This window comes from Lycorma delicatula, chromosome 1, assembly GCF_047948215.1.
Source record: "Lycorma delicatula isolate Av1 chromosome 1, ASM4794821v1, whole genome shotgun sequence".
NCBI classification, from domain to species: Eukaryota; Metazoa; Arthropoda; class Insecta; order Hemiptera; family Fulgoridae; genus Lycorma; species Lycorma delicatula.
Window position 1 is genome coordinate 198,977,456 of NC_134455.1, and position 13,222 is coordinate 198,990,677.

The following is a 13,222-nucleotide window of genomic DNA, read 5'->3' on the forward strand; positions in this document are numbered from 1 at the left end:
AGCCCTGTAAAACTACAACCAAGCTTCACAAGTATTATATCACAAATTGATGTTTTATCTTAACTCTTTCATTGCATTAATATGAAAAATGATCACATCATCAACTGCAAAATTTATTATTCAATAGTTGGAATTGATTGAGAAATTAGTAAGCATAACCATTTGTTTAATACATAAATTAAACAATTTCTCAACTTACTACTTTTTTGGTAATGGATTATTTTGCTTTTTAAAACTTAAAAATTATATACTATATTACATTTAAAACATAACATTATAACACAAAACAGAATACTAATATTAAATACATAAATTATTTAAATATGTACTTCAAAACACATTTAGATTCTACAACAAATGTAAAATCTAGCTCTACAATAAGAAAACTTCTTGGAATATCTAAAAATAATTTGAATGATAACTTCCAAAATTATTTGAAAAATCACAAACTAATTTATGTTAAGGTTATTCATAATGCTAAAAATAATTTTATTATAATTTAATATCTAATTCAAACAATATACCTATAACCATGTAAGGAGTTATCAGTGAAAGCAGAATTGGAAATAAAGCAAATCAGATAATTTCACCAAAATTCAAAGGACTTGACTTTAATTATCTCATCCTCTATTCAGGAATATAAGAATTTAATAACCTCTTTTTCAGTATTTCAAATAATACTGCATTTCAAACAAAGCCATTTGAGTTGAATGATTTTGTTGATCAGTTGATATTTTTATTTCCCATTAATATCCATGGAGTTAAAACTTGAATTTTAAATATAAAGAGTAAACATTTAGTGAGTATTGATGAAATTCCTGCAGATATTTTAAAAGAAGTCATAGATGCTAATATTGTCCCTCTTACAAATTTAATTAATGAATCTTTCAACAATGAAGTATTTCCCAGATGCCTTAAGATTTCTGTTGTTATTACCCTCCTTGTAGATTTGCCACTTAATTTACAAAATTAGAGGATAATTTCATAATTGCTATATTTTCTTAAGTATTTGAAAAAAATAAGAAAAATAGACTTTTAACTTCTCTTGAAAGAACATGACACTGATAACATTTCAGCATAATTTTAGTAAATAATATCTACCAACACAGCTAATTGCCAAATTTTGGAAAATATTTTAAATTGCTTTGATAAAGATTCCATTTTATTTTATTTTTTTTGTAATCTCAGTAAAAAGTATTCAGTTTAGTTCCAGATCTTTTACTGATAAAAATCTTGGTAGCTATGGAATCAGAGGAGCTACTTACAATTAAGTCATACCTTATCAAACATAAAATAGGCAGTAGAAAAATTTCATCTTTTAATAAGAATATAAATGTAAAATGTATATCCTTACTTCAAGATGTAGGAAGCAGAATGCCTCAGAGAAGAGTCTTCAGTAAAATGATCTGTCTCAAAAACTTAAACCATTCATTGCTCAGCTCTTTGTCGATGACACAAGTGTTTCTTTCTGTATCTGAAGATAATGATTCAAAAGGAATTGAAAATTCTACTGTAGTAGTTAAGAATTATTCAATGGCTTGATTGTAACCATCTAACTTAAAATATGGATAAACTGTTGCATTGTGCTTCTCAGGTAGACGTAATAATGTTAATAGATAGAATTCCCATTAACAACAATAGTATTTCAACTGCCCATAAGGCAAAAATTCTTTGCGTTTTATTAGATTACAAGTTAATTCTCTTGGGATGATCAAATTAATTTCATTTGCTACAAAATCAAACTGTACTGTCTTGCTTTGAACCAACTTAAAAAAACTTGTTATTTTTATTATTATAATGCATAATAATATAACTTTACAATCATTTCTGAAGTATAATACCATCTCTTGGACTCCCTCAAAAAGTCACAATGAATGATACAAAAATGCGCTATCAGACCAATAAGAATGAATCATGTAGACTATTACTTAGAAAATTTAAAATGTCAACTTATCATTGTGTTAATATCTATGAATGTGCAATCTTTGCTTAAAGGACTAGTCAGTTTTTCTTAAAAAACAACAATATCCATTTCTCTTAAAACTTACAACAGAGAACTGTGTTTGTATAATTCAATACAATACTTTGGCTTAGGAGAATGGACCTTATGCTACTGTTGCCATTTTTAATAAATTACCAAACCAGTTTTAAAATTTTCTCTCAGTTTATTTCAAGTTCAATTAAAGAATTTTCTTCCATAAAAACAATATTATTCTGTCTATGAATTTTTAAATAATACTAATTAAAAAAAAAATCTGAATTGTGAATTACTTTGTAGTAATTTTTTTATACTTAATATTTTCATGTATTCATCTTAACATTATTCTTATATTTATAGTTTAAATAAATTAATATGGACTTCAATCACATCTATATTTTTATTTTATAATTGTGTATTTGTGATGCTCTTCTGATCAAGATTTTTAACTTGATCCACCCAGGAAAATGAAGGGACAGTTCCTTTTTTTATCTACAGAGTAGCATATCTACCTATTCTTGATGTGATTCATAAATTTATTATTATGAACCAATCAGAATAAAAGATTTATTTATTAACTAGATAATTAATTTTATTTTGATGACTGAGATAGCAAATATTTATCTCTACAATTTTGAACTGTAAATTATGTTTTTAATTAATCTTTTATAAAAAAAACCTATTTTTAGAAAACAGAGATGCCAGAAAAGAAATCTTAAAAAAGAAAAAGAAAACGCTGTAGGCAGAAAAAATTTCAGTATTATATATAAAAAATTTTATTCTGCTAAACTGCAATCTGTTAAACTATTTATTAATATTTGTTAAAAATATTAAAGTTATGCAAGCTTTAGTCCATCTCATACATATGAAAGATTGTTTGGCTATCATTTATTACATACTAACTGCACAACTGCAGTTTGTGTAAAATAATTGTTATTCATGCAGGAAATATAACAATTATACATTATAGTATCATTAATATTGTTTTTTTTATTTATTTATGATGAAAATTTTAAATTTTACTTTTAACATTACTAGGAAAACAATATTTTTTACAAAAATGTAACAAATAATTTTTATAAGTAACATATTAAAAAAACTTAAATTACAACAATTTATTGCATATGGTATAATTATATTATTATGTTAATAAAGCAACAAAACATCACTAATCCTTAATTTATTATACTAAAATAAGATTAATACCAAAGTAATTTCATCAGTAACAGAAAAGATTATCTTTTACAAAAACCTCAGATAATTGCAGTTAAAAATTACGCACACATAATAAAAGCATAAGTATTAAAAGAAGCTAGAACAAAACACTCACGTTTTTGAATTAAAAAAAACCCACCATATTGAAAACCTAGGTAGTGAGTGTCAATGTGTAAGTTCACTGTCTTTGCAAGAAACCCAGTTGCCTAATTTGTAAGAAACTGCTTCAGGAAAATGTGAGCTTCTGTAGCATAATTCATTTTGCCTCCATTCTGTAGAATAGAAAAACCTTCTAAGAATGAAAAGAAAACTGTGGTTTTCTTTTCATTTATTTTATTTCACATAACAATCTCCTCTGTTCTTCTTAGCATGTATTCATTTCTGACTGATCCCCAAATATATATTTTTTTATTCATAATTAACTTTCTACATTAAACAAGACTCTCTTCAACTCCAATGTAATTAGTGGCTTTGAAAGCATATATATATATATCAACAAACATTATGAAAGTTGTTACATATCCAACTAATTCTTCTTAATTTTCTTCCTAATTCTTCTAGAAAAGTACTAGAGGGTTGGTGACATGCCAAACAAACAGTATTCATCTTCCTATTATCATTAATCAATGTTCTTAAATCATTCACCTTCACAATTTCTTGCCTTAGTTGTGTACATTCCTTCCTAATCTACCTTTTTCCAATCTATTTATCTTATTTTTAGCATTTTTGTCACCTCTTTGTCAGGTGTAAACAAGAAATTTAGGTCATTTAGATCTACCTGTTTTCCTACTCCCTACAGCCAGTTTTGCTAGTCTAACCTAGAAAAAAATGTAAGTTTTTCACAAACTGCTGAAAATTTCTTAATATCTTTCAGTATTCACTAATCTTTGAATTCTCATTTATCACGTACAATATCCTTTTCTAGCTCCAAGAAATTGATAAAGGTGATACTATTGCATTCTCTCAAATTCTTCAGTCTCCTTACATTCTACTACAACCAACTTCTTTTACATCTAAATTGAGAAATTTTCATTAGAAGATCCTGTAAGTTAGAAATTAGTTCCTCTTATCAGGTCATTTCCAGTACATTCTCTTTCCTTTCTAACTATTCAGATTTATACTTCTTTCATCCATTTTGCTTCCCTTTTTTACCTGTTGTTTTTTTTTTCACCTTTCCCCTTATGCTGAAATCAATTCCTTTTATACACTTATGATTATTCCATTAGCCTTTCAGTACACTTCATTTGCTTTTATAGTTCTTTAGCTCTTAAACATTTTCTAGGGTATCCTTTCCAATTCTTCAATCAGTTAAGTTCACATCTATTATTAAGCTACCTTATTCTTATTTTTAAATTTATTCCTAATAAAATATGGTAAATATTCAATATCAACTCCCTAATAATCCTTATGGCCTTCTCACGTCAATCCAACAATCTCTTCATTAAGAATGACATAAAATTTATCCTTTAGTCATCTTCAATGAATATTACAAAAAAAACTAGATTCGTGTCCAGAAACTAAGCAAAGGCATAACTTAATTTTATAACAAATTCAGTATAGGATGTCAGCAACTGTTTTATAAACTACAAAACACAAAACCACAACACACAGTTCTGTTATGAAGGTAAATAACAATAAGGAATCTAACAAAGTAGCAAGAGAGAACAAAGTATCACCAGCACCTTAGCTTCAATATGGTTATAAAATATGTCCAAGAAGTACAAATAAAAAGATACTACACATGTTTCTCAACCAAATAAAATAGATTTTCTATCTTATAATTATGTGAAATTATGACAGGAATAAATACTTCCCACCAACACATTTATGCTTTAGGTTACATACATAACTTAACCTATGCCTTTTTTCGTTCTACTTAAATATCATTAACACAGCTTCACTTTTTTCTAAGAGATCATTTTTGAAAACGTCATTCATTTAAATCATAAGTAATAACTGATGATTGGGATGCAAGAATTGTTAAGAATAGAACAAAATAACAAATCACTGAAACTTGCAATCTGTTGTATTGCTTGTATCTATGGGTAAATGTGTATTTACATATGCCTACAGTAGTATTTAGTGTTACAGTTTAACTCGTTAATCTGTTTTTGTTCTAATTATGTTCATTTAATGATGTTAATCATTGCTTAGTAACTGAACTTCATTAAATTAACTTTAAAGCTTCTACTCACTGATCAGAAATGACAAAATAGGTAGACTTGGCAAAGCTTAACACTTCAGCTATGTCTGCAGGGATCTTGTCCTATCAGAATTGTAAATTTATTTGACCCTCACTCACCAGCTGTATTTATAGCATGATTATTAATTATATACCAAAAAGTTTAACAAAATTATTTCCAATTTACCTCCCACCAAAAAATTTGGTTATCTGAATGAACTTAATCCCATAAGGTGTGGATAACTGAAGCTTTATTGTACTTTTTCTTATAGGATTATGATCTAATATAATTATATTTTGATATCTGGATCCAACAGGCCACTGTCTTAATTCTTGAGTAACAACAATTACAAGCATCTTATAAAAAATTTCTAAAATTGAAGATGATCTATCTTTATTTTACAGTTTAAAATCTATAAAAATGATATATTAAGTGGTCAATTTCAAATTAATGGAACAAACCAAAGAAGATCTTCAAAAGATCTTTTCAAACTAATGAGAACCACCTCCTACAGTGTAGTTCCTACTAGCAATTTTGTTAATGATAATCATCTTAAAAAGTGCAAGCAACATCTTAATTATTTATATAATATAAACAATTTATATTGTGTTTCACATGTTGCTGTACAGAATATAAATTAAACTGCATCAAATGCAGTGAATACTGTACTGGACAAACTACATCAGACATTTATCCACTTAGAGACACTACACACAAAAAAATTTTTATCTTCAATAGCTGTTTAAGTAGAATAAAATAAGCTTAAGTGTGGTAACAACATCCTCAAGTACAAATGTGTCTAAAAGAAGTATTTTTCCTGCCATAATGTCAAATAACTAGGAAATAAATGACAATAGCATTTCTTTTTTAATAAGGAGTGAATTTTGTTTATTTTAATACAGGTGCAATTAGTATTAATTTTTTGGAATGCATCTATATCAACAGTTATAGTAGTAGTAGGAGTAGTTTTTTTTTAATTTAAGGTTTGGTCTTGAAGACATGGCATGTAATAAGATAAAGAGATTTTGAGCACCAGCAAAATTTGTTGAATATAATACAAACTTTATTGGATTCTGTACAAAAATATGACCAACCAATCAATATTCAAGCCAAAAGTGTAAGTAAACAGTAATTAAGCAAACCAGTAAATATAATATAAAATTAATCTTCAATCAAATTTCCAGAAAAGAAAGTAGGAAGTTAAATGAAAATAATGTTCTTTTAGTAAAATAATGAATAAAAATCTTCTTAAAATTGTAATTGTTTTTTCAACAAAAAAATTCTAGAAAAGAATGAGTGCAGAAGAAAAACACGGAATCTCTCCTCACTATCATTACTGCGGGAATGGACATTTTTCGATAAATCGTTAAAGATTTCAAAAGTTCTAGAAGATTGATTCAACATGATTCTTCTTTCATAAAAGGGTTTTTGTTAATTGGAACACTGTAATCCTTTCATAAACTTTAAACCCCCATGCCATAGAGAAAATATCCATAGAAAAATAAAATATGCCATAGAGATTACCTTCTTTAAAAAAAAATTTGATCTTTTATAGAATCCTCCTTAAGACTGAATTAACTATATTGAATGAATTATTATTTTATTTTGTTTACAATAATCAATAGAAGGATAAACTTAACCATAAGTAATAGAAGGATAATCATAGAAATATAAACATGGAAGTATAAAAATGATGTTTCATACATGGAAGTTAATGAAATACGAGGAATGACCAAAAAATATCTGACTTATTTTTTTATTGTGGCAACCAGTTGTAGTGAGGGGAATAATCACTGAATGTGACCTTGACTCATATTAGTTGCGTATGATTCGCTGTTTTGCTGCCTAGCAGCTGTGAAAGTAATTGTGTGAGTAGTGCTTGTCATGTTTTTGTTGTAGTTCAGAATGGTTGAAAGGTTGGGCAGAGAAGCTGAATTAAATTTTGTCAGAAACTTGGTGACACGCAAGTAGAGATAATAAAGAAGATTAATAAACAGCTTTTGGTGATGCTATAAATGTTACACAAATTAAAGAGTGCTATCGCCATTTCCAAGATGGCCAATGGCTGTCAAATTGACGAACACTCTTGCAGACTTTCCACCACTGAAAATCCCCAAAAGATTGAGCAAGTTTGAGAGATGATAATGAACAACTGTTGAATAATAATTACACAGCTTAAAGATGAAGCAGAATTCTTTGCTATGTGCAACCAATTTTAATGGAAGATCTTGGGATGCAACGAATAGCACCAAAATTTGCCCAAAATTATCTCACTCATGAACAAAAGAAAAACTGACTGCAAGTTGTGCAAGACATACAACACAGTGGAATGTGGCAACAGCAATCCTATTTATAAAAAAAATAATAACTCGATAAGAAACATGGGTCTATGGTTGACTATGAGACAAAGGCAGTCAATCTACTGGAAAACTCTGTGGCAAAAGAACGCCAGGTAATCATAAAGCAATGAAAAGAACATGCTGATAGTTTTTTTTTTTTTTTTATAAAAAAGGCATAGTTCATCACAAGTAAATTCCTCAAGAACAAAATGTCAATAAAGAGAACTATATAATTGTTCTTCATCAGCTAAGAGATGCTGATTGACGCAAGGGACCACACCTTGGGGAAAATGGCAATTGAAAATTTATCATGATAACATTCCAAGGAAAAGTATGTTACATTAGAAGGGGCCTACTTTGAATGGAAAAAGCCATTGAATAAATAAGTTAAGCCTTTTTTTTATGAGCCCAGGTTGGACACTTTTTGATCACACCTCACATAAACTTTCTTAGCAACCCCAATAAGCTACAAATGGAATTTGGCATCTTCCTATTACTTTCTTATTATATCCTATTCTAAACATAATGATACAATTCTATCATCAATAATGCTGCTGCTCTTTTAACTACCTCTAACTTTTCTCTATACTGTTATGGAAACATGAAAATTTTTATAGAAAATACCAATCTATGTAACCTTATTGAAGATGTTCATAAATAATTAAAAAAGAAAGACATGGTAGCATCATAAACTTGCATAATCATATAATAATATCAGTTAAGTAATTGCAATATAAAATTATTAATATAAACATTTTAGAACCACTAATAAATAAAAATTCTCAGGCAAGTATCTAATACTATATTTCATTTTGTGATCAAGGGTTAATTATTAGATTACTGGATTAACTTAGATTACTGCTCAATTTTCATACTATTGATACTTGAATATAAAACAATTTGACAGCTTGGATGGATTAAGAAAGATGAACATCTGATATTTATGTACCACAGGTTAGTGATAATTAAAAAGATGCAGCAAAAATTGCTAATAATAATGATGCTTAATCAATAAAAAAACAAAAAACTATACTTATACAATAAAAAACTAAATAATAATATAAATAAAATTTAATGTTCTAGCCATTAGAAAATAACTAGATATAATATAAAATACAAATGAAAATAATTGAACATCAAATTAAAAACTATAATAAAAAATTTGTTTACAAAATAACTAATAACAGCAAACCCACATCAGAAATTAACAAATACATTAGCATTAGCACAAAAGAATATATACAAATTTAAATCAACGATAAAGGAAAGATAAAATGCAACATCAATACAAACTGAGAAGATAAAAAATAAGCCAAAAATTACACGTATGATGAGTTTAAAAAAAAATTAAACACTACATGATACATCACACCTTTAACAAAATAAAATTTCAGTTTATCTACAACACTGACCTTCAAATATTCTGACTCGCAAATTTCATAATTTATCAGGTTAATTTTTTCTTTTGCCGTGACAAAATTTGAAGAGCTAGCTGTTCTGGAGCAAGTGATATTAATCCAATACAGACAACTAACAAAAAAAATTACCATTAATCAGCTTATTTTTTTATTTGCCTGTTTATCATTATTTCTGTTATAAACCAGAAATCTGTTTGAAAATATGTCAGAAATTAATTGTTCAATTAATACTAAATGTTAATGAATAATATTTATTTTATTCATTTGTACTGGCAGCAACAAACTAAAGCCTGTTTTCTATAAAGCGTACATATGATTTTACCATTTAACTTATCATAAATCTCTATACAGGTTGGCGCAAAGAAACAGGAAAATTTTAAATAATTATAAAAAATGAAGTAAAGTTATTAACCTTTATATTATGCTAAAAACTTGTTCTACATGAATGGAAATTTCAATATACATTACGTTTTAAAAATTACTTCAGTTAAGTGCTGTCCATTTTTATGTAGACATTCAGTAAGTTGATTCTGAAAATTTAAGATAACAGTGAAATGTGTTCTCTGGGATGTTGGCGATTTCCTCTTCAATCTGTTTTGAGCTGGGCAAGGTTTTTTGGTCTATTCTGGAACACAATACTCTTCAGATATCTCCATAAAAAGAAGTTGCAGACTGAAAGGTCTAGGGACCGGGGCGGCCAAGTGATGTTAGCAGTCCTTGAAATTATGCGATCCCCAAACAAACATTTCACTGCTGTCATAATAGACTGTCATGCAGCGTGTGAGGTGGCTTCATCCTGTTGAAACCAGGTTTGCTGAAGGTGAAGATCTGGAAGAGAATAGAGCCTAGGAGTAAAAAATGTCTCTAGCATGTAGACAGAACGTTGAGATGTCACAGTGACAGAAAAACCTCTTCATCTTTAAAGTAAGGACCTATCACCCCACAACACGAAACTGCACACCATACAGTAAGTTTAGCATTGTGTAACAAATGCTGGTGAAGCTGAGCAGGGTTTGTTTGTGCCCAGTCATGTATCTACTTAAGTGAAAATGGGCTACATCTGACATCCAAAGATTTTCAATTAAGTTAGCATTCTCATTGATTTTAGACAACAATTTTCACAAAATTGCAGATACAATACACAATCATAGGTTTCAGTTCTTGGACAATTTGAATCTTGTAAGGATGAAATTTCAGGTGAAAATATTCTTTGCACACTCCAACATCTGAGCTCCAATGACAAGGCAATTTTCTGTACCAAATGACAAGGAATTTTTACCACTACAGCTTTCATGGCATTAATGTTCTCTGGCATATGTATAGACAATACACCCATTTTTTTTTCTCAAAGCCAAACTAGTTTCTTCAATGAACCCAAGTTTTGATTGCATGTGAAGGAGGAACTTGACTGCAGGGCGGGATCTCATAGTATCGCCGAAACACTCTTTGTGCAACTGTCACCATGTTGGTAAAATGTCCTTACGGCAACCACACACCCTACTGCTCCATCACAACTAAATATCCGTTACTGCTCTACAGTTTAACATCTTTTTCCTACTTATGGTACATCTACAGGGCTGCTAACATCCAATTCAAAATTTCCCTTTTCCCTGCACCAACCTGTATTACACTAAATCCAAAGCTAAACAAAGGCACTTATCATTTACAATACCATGCAAGTAGTATTTTACACAAAGGAATAAATAATTTTCTGTGAAAGAATGCATTAAGTATTCATTTTATAAATCAAAGGCAGGTTGAGAAAAATTTTATAAGTAAACAGGTTAATGTAAAAACTATATATAATAGGCTGAAGGATATTATTAGAAATAAGTTTAATGAATTCAAATATATTAACAAGTATTCTACCATATTCTGACAAAGATTTATTTAGTAAACACACTGTTAAAATCAAACTTTTACAGAATAGTGGGAGAATGCTAGAAGGTAAACCGGTATGAAAAAACTAAATGCAATTAAAATTAATGTTATTTTTTAATGTTATATCTTGTCTAAGTATCACAGATAAAAGAAACTTAACTGATCCAAGAACTGTTATTGAAAGTGATAAACTTTTTTTGGAAGACATGTAGCTAAAAAATCACTTAGAACATTCATATATTATGTAAAAAAAAAATTATTATGAAATAAAGGAATTACACTCTAGGAAAACACAAAAACATTTAGTATTATTACAATTCATATTAACAATTGATATTTAAATAAATATTGACAGCTGTAGAAGATTGTTTGTGTAAATAAAAATTAAAATACAAATAAATACTTTAAATAAATACATCCAAGGTAAATGTTTAGGTATCAGCCAGGAAAAAAGGGATAGGGAAGTTAGTTATTTCTTCTATATTCTTTTCTGGTTACAGAAGAACTGTTTCAAGTTAATAAAATTAAGCAAATTATTTTTTTGAAAAGAATTTTTAAATTTGTGACATCCAATTAGCAGAGTATAATTTGATTAATCAATCTCTGTATAAAACTCTCCTGCTGCAAATTTGCTTATCTGGTTGCTTGTCAACCAAAGCAAAGCTTTGGTTGGTAAGCTTTGCTTTCCCAGCCTGTCAAAACTGGATAGAATTATGTGTGGTTCTCATCTTGATGTAAATACAAACAGATAACAAAATGTAGATATCATTTACAATCTATTAAAATTTCAAAATTTGTCTCAAACAATCTGACAATTACTCATTGGGATTTGTGTTTTGATTATATTTTTCCCAATTTTCCAACTTCTGACACTGCATAGTCGGGTTATTATTGATGATCAAGGTATCTGAGATGCAGCTGTTACATTATGTAAATAGATGGTGGGTATAGGAAAAAAAACTTAAACTTTATTTAAAAATTTCTTCATATAGTCAGTATTGAAATTATTACTTATATACCTATTAAAACACTGACCATATCAATATTGCAACAGGTAATATGAGATTTTCTGCAATTGTATAGGTTTGGACATCTTAGCTACTCTTAATGCTATGAGAAGATGCTTTAAATGGACTTTTATAGAATGGCTAGATTTACAAATAGAAGCTTGCTTATGTCTCAAAGTATGTAATTTTCTTTTGAAAAATTCCAAGAATTTGCTTTTATGATCCAGATGTTTAGTTTCTAAGTGTTAAATTAATTTTGATGGCTTTGCTTTCATCAGAGAGGACTTCAAAGCAAACAATGTTATGTGGCTTTCCAGGTAAAAGCTAATTTAAACAAATGTCATACAATCGTGTCCTTTTACCAATCAATTAACTGGATGTAGATTGTTTACATTGTTTTTTCACAAATTTATCCATTTTGCATGACAATCTAATCAAAAAAAAAAATCAAAAAAATAGTTACACAGTTTTGATCACATACCAAACATCTGAGACCTCAATTATTATTATTATTATTTTCAATGAAACTATGCTTTTAAAAACTTGAATAAAGGCACTAGACGCAACTTTCACATTCATAACTAAGCTGACATTCTGTAATCCCTTACGCTTCTTTTATACTACTGAGAGCACAACTTGTTCAAACGTATCATATGCAAGTTCGAAAATGACGCACTCACAGCAAAAATTATGCAAGTAGACCAAATTACAAAGAGCATTTATACATCAAAATTGGAGCATTTAATTGCTCACATTTGTGCATTTCATACATGCATGTTCATACCTGTCACTATCAACACAGCTAAACAGTTTTACTAGGTTTCATTGGGTTGGGGTTAGGGATTCACAAAATATTCATTATGAATTTTTTTTACTTTTTTCGGTCCATGGAGCTAAAAAGGTTGAGAATCACAGTCATAGACAAATATTAAAAAAAATGTGGAATTAAAGTTAATTTCACTTAATAATAAGAGGAGATAATAAAAGATAGTACCTCCAAAAATCACATGCAAAGAGTTTGGAAAGATGAAGAGCAAGAAGCAAATGTAGTGCAACACATTCATTGTACTACATTTCCATCACTCTGTCTTTAGAGCTAGGAATAGTTTAGTCAAGAATGAAAATCGAGTCTCCAGCCCATTGCATGACATTATGGAAAGAAGCTGTTTTAGTTGAAGTAGGAATTTAATCCCAAGGATGA

General features: G+C 28.6%; 1 protein-coding gene across 1 annotated transcript in view; it reads right to left on the minus strand.

Annotated features, from left to right (window-relative positions):
* Positions 1 to 13,222, minus strand: part of LOC142327348 (uncharacterized) — a 140,774-nt gene that overhangs the window by 35,742 nt on the left and 91,810 nt on the right. The gene's annotated exons all lie outside the window — the stretch shown is intronic.